General features: G+C 47.4%; 1 protein-coding gene across 2 annotated transcripts in view; it reads right to left on the bottom strand.

The window, feature by feature from the left end:
* Window positions 1-13,474, bottom strand: part of LOC119187546 (large ribosomal subunit protein eL14) — a 223,761-nt gene that overhangs the window by 23,140 nt on the left and 187,147 nt on the right. The gene's annotated exons all lie outside the window — the stretch shown is intronic.

Here is a 13,474-nt window from a genome sequence, read left to right as displayed (position 1 = left end):
CTAGTTGCGCGGCCTTCAAGATAGAAAGTGCACACATGTCGGAGGCCATGTATGATCGTCCTTGGCCAGCATCACTTTTCTTTTTGTCAGCCTTATCATCATCATCAATACGCCAGTAGGTTTTTATTTTCTGGGCGTTTGTTTTTTGGTCATTGCACATGTGGTTGTGCTAGTGGTGTGCAAAGCGTTTTTGAGCAGTCAAGCGCCTCACATGCTCGCAGCTGTCCCTATTGCTCAGTTTCACGTTGGGTGGTCGTGGTGCTCAGCTACCTACTGACCTGAAACATGCAAGTTCGATCGTGGCCGCAACGATAGCGTTTTGATGGTGGCGAAATACTGAAAACCGCGTACTGTGCGATGCAGGCAAAAGAAGCCCAGATTGTGTTGTTAAATCCCACCAAACAGGTGAGACGTTGCATGCATCCTTTGCGACCGGTGTCAAGTTTTGTTTGCTTGGTTCCATAGAGCCACCAACTTAGCAGCCCGCAACGGTTGGCGGCAGTGATTTCCAACGCGCTTGCAACAATGTTACCGTAGCTCAAATAGAACCAAATTTGTTTGTTCCCAAGAACAGCATGAAACATGGCATTATTGGGGATCTTTTATTTAGGCTTTTCTAATCAGAATAAACTTCATTTTCACGACGTGACCATTTTTTCAAACTGTTGGATTTTTCAGACTGTTTCACGGTCCCCACCAGGTACGGAAAATCAGTCGGCCTTAGGATAATTTAGCCCCAAAGGAGCGGAGAGGGTACCAAAATTGAAACCAGGGCAGCAAGCCCCAACTTTTAACCCAGCAGACTCATGCTTTGGTGCCCTCACTGTTTCATATTGCGCAACGCCTAGTGTGCTAAATTTAAAGTACTTGTAATGTTGAAAATGACACTATGCAGAATATTTATTGCTAATGCCCAAGAGCTCCGAAAGGGCCAGTAAACAAACTTATCTTCGTTTTACACTTCCCAAACAAGCTTGAATTACTGAAACAGAAGGCGACACAGATTCCATTTTGAGAATATCACAGCACTGAGCCGAGGCTCAGTTTTGACAAACAAAATATGTACCTCTCTCCAGTGCCTGTCCGTTTCTCTTTAACCGTAACACCCCATGGGCAACATTCCATCATGTAGCACTGTGCTCTTGGATGGTGATGCAGTTTTGGCCATGCATTTACATGTTTATTTACCTTCTCAGTGCCCTGCACCAATCCACCAGCTAGTAAACAATACAGACAACTCATGGAGAAAGCTTTGCTCAGTCGCTGGCTGTGCACGAACGACCTAATCACTAACATAATCTTACGATCCCGTTGTGGGCAGTTACAAGAACAGGCAATGCCTAAAATTTTGCATGGCAGCAAAGAACAGTGAAGTAGAGTGAGAAACAAATCAGCTAATGGAGCCGTTCTAACTTGTGACCTCTTTATTACAGCTTATCTTTTCAGAACTTTTAAACCCAGAGACTGTTCAGTGGCCCTTTAAGAACACAAGCACGACAACAGTCTTGATAAAATATATGTGGGGTTTTACATCCAAAAACCACGATATAATTATGAGAGATGCCGTAGTGGAGGGCTCCAGAAATTTTCAGCATCTGGTGATCTTTGATGTGCGCTGACATCGAACAGCACACGGGCCTCAACCATTTCGCCTCCACTGTAATGTGAATGTCTCAGCAGGGATTGGGCAGCAGTTCTGATAAAAAAAAAAACGACTCTACGCCCATGTCAGTGCTGGATAAAATGTGCAATCTACACATTTCCTGCACTAGGACGCTTGTTTGGTGGTACATGCTCACGAAAACCAGAAACAGCACGAACCACAGGACATCCTGTTGCTGTGTAGTTCCGAGTTGTTTCTGGTTTTCTTGAATGCATTTCCTGCATCAGAAGAAAAAGATTTCACCGACTCATAGGGTTACTGCTGTTTCACACCCTGAAATAGTGCTCAACGAAGAGATCCTAAGTCAGATTTATGAAACAAGGGAGCACAATCCAATTGGTTAACAGTGTGTTATAGGATTTTGCATATGGTACTAGACCTGCCTGGATTATTATTACAAGGCTCTGGATTAAGTAATGAGTGACTTGAACAAGTGCTTTGAAGGTAAGTGGTTGGGTAAAAAAGTACACCCATCATTTAGAGGACTGCAATGAGCAACTTTCAGAACTCATGTTGTCGTCAAGTACGTGTCTGACGGCAATTCCTATCAAAAGCATGAGGGTTCATCATATGTTGCTCTGTAACAGCAGTCACTGCATGGAACTTTTCCAGGGGTGGAAGTGGACTTCAGCATTTCGAAGCAGCTCCCAGAGCAGGGATAACCCTGTTTTGGAGCAACTTTAGTGCTGTAAAAGGGAGTTTTTGAGCAAGTTCGGTGTGCCAAAAGGTGTGTCTTGGAGCCATGTGAATCATTTTGGAAGTAGCTTTCTAGGGTCATACATCATAATAAATCAAAGGTATTTTCGGGGAAAAAAAAAGTGAAATGGTTCGCACTGAACAATCAGTACTAATGAGCGTGCCATACGTACCACCCACAAATGTGTGTGGGTGTGTGTCTGCGATACAAAGCACGCTCATTTAATACTCGGACTCAGACGAAAAGAAAATGAGCCATGTCCACGAAGTGAATGATGATCAATGAGTTTGCTCCGGAGGTTAAATCTGGTATACCGTGAACCTCCACTGCACCATAATACAAAGACGAGCCTGCTTTATGGGAGCCAGCGAAGGTTACAGGACGTGAAACTCCAAAAATTATTATCATTAATTTTATTATTATAGCAAAGGTTCATTGCAGCACCTCCTCCCACCCCTATTAGGTCAATGTATGGCCAAATTTCCCGCCCCCACCCCTTAGGTAACTAGGAGATCTTGCCCCCGAATCACGTGGACCCTAAGGAGCTCACACTGCAGCCACCTTGCGAGCCCTCCGCTACACCATCTTAGCTCTTGATGTTCACGGTGGATAGCAGTATCAAAGCGCACTGAGTGATGTCCGACGAAAAGAGGGAGGAAGCGCACGAGTGAGCGTCATATATAGGCGTGGTCCCACAAAACTAGAGCACGAGACGAGAGTCGAGTGGGCGTCGCCTAAGCGGCGGCGATCTAGTGAGCGCTCTGAAACGAAGAGCAAAGCTGTGCCTCCAACGGGAGCAATGAGCACTAGCGTACGCACTGGGACGACGAGACCCCCCCCCCCCCCCGCCCCCCAGCAAAAGGAGCAAGCTCCTAAAATATATTCCGGGTGGTAAAAACAGGTAACTATTTCTTTACATGAATGCTTCAACTGCAAAATGTTTTGCTAGCAGCGTTGCAACTGATATATATAATTGCAGCGCACTTCGCTTGGTGGAAGTTTGTTATTCCCACGCTAGTTATAAACACACTACTCTTCTGTGCTCGGTTTGGAGCGAAGTGGCGACGAGCAAATCACTAGGCAAATCTGCGCGCACAGTAGCGTGAGCCGTTCAACAGCTATGGCATGGGCCTAGCCTAGGCGCCACGCTGCACGCAACTAACCAGGAGGTTATCAGAGTCCATGTGACCGCTCCGCGTTTCAAACTGTCAGTTGTTGCTTAGTATTGCGGTAGAGAAGCGCACGAATGTATTGCGGAAAGCCGGCAGTGTCCATTTTATTGGCATTTCAGTCGCTGCGTATTCCGGACTGGAAGCACCCTGTAACAGCTTTGAAATGCTCCTTGGCACCAGCACTGCGTGCTATAAAAATATTGTACAGCGAGTGCCAACCCAGTATCGTTTTTGCACTTTGGCAAAACGAAGAAAAGACTTTCCGGCGGGTATTTTCAGCAACATCTGCTGTGGTACTGTATCCGTTTTGGGGACACATTTGTGCTTGTCAGCGCGCACTGCCATTTAGTGCATGATCATGCCGCATTCCCAGCTGGCACAAATTTGTGAGGTTTCCCTGTGTTACTAGACAATTCACAGGTACTCATGTTGATGTCACCACTATGGCAGAAAAACCACGGCAATAACTGCGATGAGACAAGCGCTAGCAAACCGAAATAACGCGATCGAACTGCACTGAATATGGATGAGGCTGCGCTATGGTGGCTAGATGGGGAGGTGTGCGAAACGGCGCGCCGTGGAGAGAGCGGACCTTCAGGATGCTGCGGCGGCGCTGCTGTCGGCACGGAGATGCGATGGAGATGCAAAAGACACTCGACCGGTTGCCTCCGCTGCGAAACAGCGGACTTCGCACGCTCTATAATCGAGCTATCTGCCAGAAATTTGCAAGATTAATGGCAACGCGTATGTCGTACAGTTCATCTTCCACTAAATACACTTTCACGTCGACATCATGCGAGGTAAAAAACATACGGTCACCTCCTTTTCCGTGTGTTAGACAACGGCGGAACCAGGGTGGTTTGAAGCCTGCCGTAACTTTCAATTTTGCGTGAGTATATATACACGCACGGATCAGTGGTGTAGCCCACCGGGCCCGTGCCCCCCCCCCCCCCCCCCGAATTTTTTTTCTGCATGGGATACGTAGCACAAAATGACGCTCGACCACATCTGCCTGCCCGGTACCCACATAAATCAAGGAGGTGCCCCCACCCCCCCTGGCACGGACATTCATTAAGGGCGCTTGAACACCCCTCCCCCCCCACCCCCCACCCCGGGAAAAGTGGCTAACACCAGTGGCTACGCCACTGGTGTTAGACAAGCTGGTTCTGTACACTAAGGCTGTTTCTTGAAAATATTGTTATAACAGGGCGAGAACGCCTTTTAGGCATTTAAGTGGTGAGTGCATGCAACAGGGCCGCAACTAATGGGGGGTTGAGGGGGTTCTGACACCCCCCGAAATTTTTTTATGCTCTAACTTTTCGGGTGATACTAGAATACTTGCACGCCTTCACAGCGACCACCGGTTTGCCAAAGTTAGCCGTTCTACACAGAAACACCCCCCGAAAAAAATTCCTGGGTACGGCCGTGGTTTATGAGAATTGCATGCCACATGCAATTCCCATAAACTTAAGTTTTGGCAAGGATTGGCTTCCTTGCCTTTCAAAGTAGACAACGAGCAACATGTTCACTTGGAAGAGCCCAGGACAGGGCCATGCTTAAAATGAACATTTATTCAAAAATCTATCAATCTTGAGCAAAGTACAAGTACATAACACGAAAAAAAATATTTACAAATTCACATAATGCACAAAATTGTAACTGATACAAATGGACCAATGTAGCAAAACATCACATGTATGAGGTAAGACTTCACAATCACAGTAAGGAATGTTGAATGCTTCTGAGCAGCAGAACTTCTTAATTATCAACTCTTCGAGTTCACATAAAATAAGGCAAAATGGAACTTCATATTTACACGAACATTGAAATGTTCACAAGATAAATGCATTCCATTATGTTGTTCGCCTCATCTTAAGGTGCTTCATCTTGTCTCTTTTAGCCTGTCTTGATGCATTCTCACCTGCCACTAGAAAATGAAGCCTAGTTATCGCATAAAATCTGATCACTTCATTTGTGACCTGTACATTGTGCTGTGTGCAGCCAACCGTGTTAAGCTTGTTAATAGAGAGGCAGGAGATGAGATCTCTTATGCTGTTGCTCTTCAGCTTGTTAAAGCTAAAGCAGTGTGTAAATGCATCTTCCATTTTCAAGACCAGCTCTGTCAGTGCTTGTGAAGGGTACATCAGTCCTCCTCTATCCATGTGATTTGTTAAACTCGACTCTTTTGGACGCGGGCCCTCGCTGTCCCCTCGTAGCAACAACTCTGCACAGTCACCACATTTGGTTTTCTTTAGCATTCTTCGAGCTACATACCCACAAACATAGTATGTTACACGGGAGTCACTTTTTGCCCCAACCAAATCACGGTGGTCTGGAAGGGCATCACATGCACTTAACATCTCATGGACCTCATTGAGCTGCCCTACATCTAAAAGATCATCAAGCTTATTTTGCACAAATTTTAGGTCGCAACTGTTGCTCGGATCCAAAAGGCTATTTAACAGGCCCTCTGAAACATTGCCACGAGAGGGAGACCGTGCCAAGCTCTGAAAACTGAGGCAATTAGTGGAGATGAGGAATTGTGTCGGTGTTGGATGGTCATTACATCCCGACATCTGTCTCAAGACACCGAACAAGTTTTCAATGGGATCTTGGCTCAAGCGCGCTGTCAGCAGGTACTTGAAGCCCAAAGTCCCTGTAACATACTCTAGAAGTGACAGGGTACTCTCAAGTGTTACACGCAAGCCTTGGGCTGTAGACGCACTCAGGAATCCCAGTTTGACTCCAGAGGATTCCCAGCCATCCAGAAATTCTCTAAACTTCATTATGTGCTTCACTTGCTCACTATCTGGCCTCAAACCCTCTCGGCAGTGCCTTGAGGTCATTGCAGCAATAAGGTCTCTTATCATTACAACAAAATCAGAAGTGGCTGCTGTGCTGCCAGAGCCATACTGCCTCTCTACTTCTTCCTTATAGAGATATAGCCCTCTCAGGACTTCATCACTGAAGAACCTGAAAGCTAGATTCACGCGCTGTTTCTCAAATCCGTTCGGGCAACAAACAGCCATTGACACATGAGGCATTGCTTTTAAAGTGACAGTGCTTCGGCTGTCACAGCGGAATGCCTCTTTCACAAACTCACTACCAACCCGCCCACCGGGTGTAAGGAGTCCTGTAGATGTGACAGCATTGCGAACACATTTGACAAGATGGGGAAAGTCGGAAATAAAATGTAAATAGCGACTTGAGTCTACTGGATGTTGCACTTTACACACTGTGTTTGACAGTTTTCCAGTGATGCCAAAGATTGTCCACATACTTCTGTTCCATGTGGCCCCATCGCATGTTATGAAGTCAACAAATAGCCCACAGTTTTCTGCACAAATCACTGCGTCCAGAATAATTTTTGACAACACGTCAGCTTTCACATTGCCCCGAGAACCGAACACTCCAAGAATCTGTTGCCACTTCCCAGTTAATGGCTGAAAAAGAAGCACAAGGCCATGATCACAAACGACTCCTTCTTGGTCCGCAGAAGTGTAGGATCCGAGGTCAACAAAACCATCAATTTGACCATTCTTGCTGACCGCCAAGCTTTCCGACAGCTTCAATTCATCTACAAGGATACCACCATGTCGGTGGCAAGGTTCAATGTCTTTGGCCTTCTCAGCAAGAGCAGCAAGCAGATTTTCATTAAACCCAAAGCCGCCTTTGTATTTTCTCACGTACTTCTGCAAGCACGAAGGACTCGGCACTACCATCAGTTTGTGTGCGCGAATGTGCTCGTAGAGCCGTGGACTCTTCATGTGCATGATAATGCATTCGAGAATCCAGCCCTTTTCAAATTTCATCCCGTTTGTTGCTTTTCTTTTGGAGGCTTCAAAACATGCGCGAACTTGCATTTGCTGCTTAGCCGTGAGGCTTTTCAGCTTTTCCTCAAACTGTACGGCACTCATGACTTCATTGTCATGTTTCATCTGTTGTAGCTTTTCCTCAAGTCTTATGATACTGCGCTTGTGCCGTCGAACTTGAGCATTCTTCGCAGCCAATTTACGTGACTTGACCACGACAACATTTCTAGCTCTTGTACGCTTGTAAGAAGCTTGGTTTAAGAGCAGCTTGCGGGCGTACTTGCATTGCACACATCGACTATTGTTCTGACAGGTACCGAAGCAGTTCTTACTGTATAGCTTGCTTCCGTGAACCTTGTGGTTCCTCGTGGTTAGCAGTTTGTCGTCGCTGATACCCATCCCAAGCCCCTCGCACGGTGTCATCGAATTCATATCAAACAAAATACCCTTTACAGCATCTGAGCTATTAACATTCACAGCTTTGATCACTGATCCCTGTACGTAAACAGTGCAGTGAACGCCAGTTTCGGACAATGTACATAAGAGTAGCTTCTGAAAGCAGAGTGAACTACCGTTCACCTCGCAAACTGAAAATGCCATGACATCGGGAGCATTGGGTACCAAATGCTTACACCAATACTTGCTAGGAAGGTCCTCGTCTCTGATGCTCTCGAGCCACTTTTCAACGGCAGAATGCGGCGTTGCCTCAGCGGTGGAGCACTCCGAGTCCACTCCTCCATCGGTAACACAAATTTCACCGACTTCAGTGACATCACATACGGAGTCATCTTTCCTACGCTTTCGCGGCACGCCACCATTCGACGCTGCTGTTTTCCTTTTCGGTGGGAGCTTCTTCGTAAGGTACGACGGAACATTCGGGAAAACAGTCGGTATGGCGTCGGGAGTCAGGCAGGGACGGTCTCGGGGAATTTCGACGGTTTCACCATTGATTACATGCTTGTACGTCCGAACGATAAATCGTTCATCAAAATGCGCTTCGCAAATGACACAGTTTTTCTCCAGTGGCTTGTCTGCACGCGGGATCAAGCGCTCCCAAGCCTTGCGTCGTTCGTCGTCCTCAGGAGCGGTGAAAAGGGACGCCTTTTTACCTTGCTTTCTGGCGGAAACATACCCAGCAGTGCATCCTGGAGCAAAGCAGTGTCTCTGTCTCTTTTCATTCACCATAGCTGTCGCGAGCACGGCGGCATTGCATAAAGAAATCACTGAAAGCAGCGGCAGCACGACAGCACTTCGCTAAAACACACGTGTTCCCCGATGCACCACGAGCAAGAAGGCATCTCCGTGGCGACAAGCGCGCCACCTAGCAGCGTCATGGAGCACTGGCGCGCCTCCTCTCGCAGCGCAGGCTGCCCGATGCTGACACCTCCCCATCTAGCCACCATAGCTGCGCCTTGTCCTGTGTGTAGCCTACCCTCAGTGTTGCTCGGTCGACATTAGTGATCAGCTAAATTTACTGCTTACACTTCCATACTTGCCAACTTCAAGGATTCAGAATCCGGGAAATTTCCGCTCACAGAGGAGGGGAGGGGGGCACAAAAAACAAACAAACATCATGAAAAACAAAAGGGGGTGAGAGGGAGGTTTCAATCGCCAGCATCAATATTGCGGACTTATGGTGGCTAGGAGTGGCCGAACATACGTGGGTAGAGTTTTCCCCTAAGGTGAGAGTGAACACTCATGCGTGCTTATCTCTCACGTGTACTTTGCCCCATGGGGGGGGGAATGCCTGTGCCCAAGCGCTTATCCTGTGGCGGGACAATCGTGTGCCTTCGGCTTTCACTGAAACGAAAGCGTTAGTTGCCGGGCCTACAAAGGTCACTTTGGTCTCTGCACAAGCTCCTTTTGTGAAAACAGCGCGCTTTTAATACACAGTGACGTATAACTAGGGCACTTGTTAGTTTATACTTATCTGTACCTGTGATTATATATTGGGCATCGTTTTTGTTTCAACAGCGCGTTACGTGACAAGCGGTAAACATTGTTAGTTCGCTGTCGTCCTGAGAGTATCGTTTTTGCGCGTAATTTGTGTGGGAGCAGCGCGCTGCGCGTTTCGATCTGTTTGCCGTTCTCAGCTTTATTCCAAGTTGCTGTCGCATTTATTGCTTCACCCTTGCGGCGAAACTAACTTTTTGTTTTATACGTATTTACTGCCTTTAATCTACTGCTGCGTGCCCTCTGGAGTCGTAGATCACTATTGTGTCGCCGCGACCACGATTTTGTGCGCGGTGGTTGCATTCATTTTATAATCGCCATGCATTTGGCTGCACACGCGTTTTCAAAACGAAGTCATTTTTATGCCATCTACGATAGCATCTGCCGCAGTTTTGTCCGCAGAGTTTGCGGAAAGCAGCGTTGCTTCGACTGGTTGAGCGCACACTTTCGGGGTTCTGGCAGTTACGTTGTCGCCATACACGATTGTGTCAAGAGCGACCGCGGTTTCGTCCACAACGGTTGTGGCAACGACAATCACACGCCGGTCGCACGCGTACTTCCGCAGCTTCGAGTTGGCTGCTCTCGGCCTTCGTTCGACGGTTTCCGTACTAAAGTTCGTGTCACGCGCCGCGATTAGGAAATGTGTTCGGAGCATTTGAATTGAGGCCTAATGTACATCTCCTTTCTTATCATCTTAATACATAAGAAAAAAGATGACAAGGACTTGAAGAATTACAGGCCGATCAGCTTGCTCTCTGTAGTATACAAGCTATTTACAAAGGCAATAGCTAACAGAGTAAAGAAAACATCGGAATTCAATCAACCAAAAGAACAAGCAGGATTTCGAACAGGCTACTCAACAATCGACCACATTCATACCATCAATCAGGTGATCGAGAAATGCTCAGAATATAACCAACCACTATACATAGCCCTCATAGATTACGAGAAGACGTTTGATTCAGTAGAAATATCAGGCACAGCGGAATCAGGACATCGATGAAGTATATAAAACACCCTGGAAGAAATCTACACGGGATCAACTGCTACCACAGTGCTTCATAAAGAAAGCAACAGAATACCAATCAAGAAGGGTGTAAGGCAGGGGGACACAATCTCCCCAATGCTATTTACGGCGTGTTTACAGGTTTTCAGAAGCCTAAAATGGGAACAGTTAGGATAAGAGTTAATAGAGAGTACCTTAGTAACCTGTGCTTCGCTGATGACATTGCATTGCTGAGTAACTCGGGGGACGAATTGCAACTCATGATTACGGAGTTAGACAAGGAGAGTAGAAAGGTGGGTCTTAAAATTAATCCGCAGAAAACGAAAGTAATGTATACCAACCTCGGAAGAGAGCAGCGCTTCAAGTTGTAAAAGACTATGTCTACTTAGGGCAGGTAATAACCACGGAGACGAACCACGAAATTGAAGTAACTCGAAGAATAAGAATGGGGTGGAGCACATTTGGCAAGCACTCTCAAATTATGACAGGTAGATTGCCACTATCCCTCAAGAAGAAGGTATATAACAGCTGTATCTTGCCCGTACTTAGCTACGGAGCAGAAACCTGGAGACTTACAAAGAGGGTTCTGCTTAAATTGAGGACGACACAGCGAGAAATGGAAAGAAAAATAATAGGTGTAAGCTTAAGAGACATGAAGAGAGCAGAGTGGATTAGGGAACAAACGGGGGTTAAGGATATCATAGTTGAAATCAAGAAGAAGAAATGGACATGGGCCGGGCATGTAGCGCGTAGACAGGATAACCGCTGGTCATTAAGGGTAACTAACTGGATTCCCAGAGAAGGCAAGCGGGTTAGGGGAAGAGAGAAGGTTAGGTTGGCAGATGATATTAAGAAGTTTGCAGGTATAGACTGGCAGAAGCAAGCACAGGACCGGGTTAACTGGCGGAACATGGGAGAGGCCTTTGTCCTGCAGTGGATGATGATGTACATAGTAAAATTTGGCTGGGGAATTTCAAGAATTCGTATCTGCCACGGTTTCACAACACTGATTATACTGTACGTTTACATGACCGCCTCTTAAGGGGAGATGCGAGTCGAAAAATCGCGTTTTTAGCGAAATTTCTCGTATTTCTGATTTTTATTGCATTGTAATCTTTAAACCTTCTTCTTTCATCTGTGAAAATTTCAAAACTAAATTCGAACCGCAAAATGCAAAAAAATGTGTATGAAGGCATCGCGGTGGCTCAAAATTTCGTGAATTTGCGCCGATATTGGCCATCTTTGACTGCGCGCTGCTCCCCGTCGCAGTGCCGCCCGCCATAGCGATCGGTTGGGAAAGTTGCGCCCGGCCTTCTTCGTACAGCTCTGACGACCGCCAGTTTCGTACGTGGGCAAAAAAATAAAAAACGAGGCCTTTTTATCACGTGGTTTGAGCGGTTTGAAACGCGCGGCACCCTAAGCCGCATCGCCATTGGCTACCAAGTCATTGTCAGCTGTGTTGGTGGCGGCCATCGGCATTTGGTCCGTCTGCTTTTCTGCGCGTCTACGCATATTTCCGCGGTGACAAGCCCGAAAAAGTGCAACGTGAGACTGCAGAAGTTTCGAACGAAGCACAAGTTCAAGTGAAGGCGGCGTAAAGCGCCCCGAACGACGGCGACGAACGAGAACGCGCCTACGTGTGCTAGGCCTGACGGCGGCATCGACGAGTGCGCGAGCGACAGTGGCTGCGATGAAGGGATTGACGCTGCGCTTTCTTTCGTCAGTGCTTCGGAAAAGAAGCTCGGCTTCTTCGAAAAAGACGAAAGACAGCGCGATGAGGTTTGTGCAACGACAGTTTTGTGCGACACCCTTTTGCTGACGACACTTGTGGCAGGTGCCGCATGCCCTGCTTGCGGTATTCAAAAACTTGCCGTTTGGGAGCCGGCAGAAAAGCGCAAGGGACTTTCGTCGCTCCTCGAACTTCATTGCGAAAACAGCGAATGCTCAGCGACTGTTCTTTCGTGCTCCTATACGTCACTGCGTGTTACGGTGGACGGCAGCAGCCGAGTGAGCCAACGATACGACAGTGGGAGCTCCCGAAATAGTTTCGCTGTAAATGTGAAGGCGGTGGTGGCTGCACGCGCTGTCGGCATTGGGCATGAGCAATTGTCGAGATATTGCTCCATTATTGGACTCCCAAAGCCAATGCACCACTGAGTATTTTTTTCGATAGCAAAGAAGGTGCACACCGCTGCCATGGCAGCTGTGAGTGAAAACTTGAGCCGATCCAGAGAGTTGACAAAAGAAGTAGCAGGCGAAACTGATGTGGCTGTTATGTTCGACGGCACTTCGCAGAAGAGGGGCCACAAAAGCCACAACGGGATTGGCGCAGTTATCTCCTTAGATACTGGCCTCTGCTTAGACTTCGAGGTCATATCAAATTACTGCCTGACATGCAGTAGGCACAAGGATATGGGCCCAGACGAGGTAGTGTGGCAGGCATTCCATGGCCCAGTCTGTGAAAAAAATGCAGACTTCCTCCCATGCCATGGAAACGGAGGCTGCGATGCGCATTTGGCAGAGAACATTGACTTATGACACCCCACTGCATAAAATGACATTCTTGAGTGACGGTGACAGCAAAGCATATAGTGCAGTTGCAGGGTCAAAAGTCTATGATGCTGTCAATATAGAAAAAGAAGACTGCACTAATCATGTGGCCAAGAGACTTGGCACCGCGCTACGGAAGCTGCATGTGCCATTACCACGAGGGCAAAAAATGAAAGAGCCAGCCATTCAGAAGCTCCAAACATACTATCAGATTGCCATAACAAGCAACAGGGGGAGTGTACGGGATATGTACACTACAGTATGGGCTTCGTACTTCCACTCATGCTCTACTGACAATGCTGGCAGCCACAAGTTTTGCCCTGCAGGAACAGAGTCGTGGTGCAAACATCAACGCGCTGAAGCACTTGGTGAACCTGCACCACGCCACACACCTCTCCTGACAAAAGCACAGGGATTGGCTGTTTTGCCCATTTATGGGCGGCTAACGGATAGGAAGCTCCTTACTCGATGCATCAAAGGGAAAACCCAGAACGCATCGGAATCCCTGAACAGCAAAATTTGGCTACTTTGCCCCAAGACTAAGTTTGTCTCCCGAACGGCTGTCGAGACTGCCGCAGCTATGGCAATCCTGTGGTTCAACAAGGGTCATGCTACTTTCGA

This window comes from Rhipicephalus microplus, chromosome X (genome assembly GCF_043290135.1).
Source record: "Rhipicephalus microplus isolate Deutch F79 chromosome X, USDA_Rmic, whole genome shotgun sequence".
Lineage (NCBI taxonomy): Eukaryota > Metazoa > Arthropoda > Arachnida > Ixodida > Ixodidae > Rhipicephalus > Rhipicephalus microplus.
The sequence above is the reverse complement of the archived record's forward strand: the minus strand, read 5'-3'. Positions and strand labels throughout refer to the sequence as shown.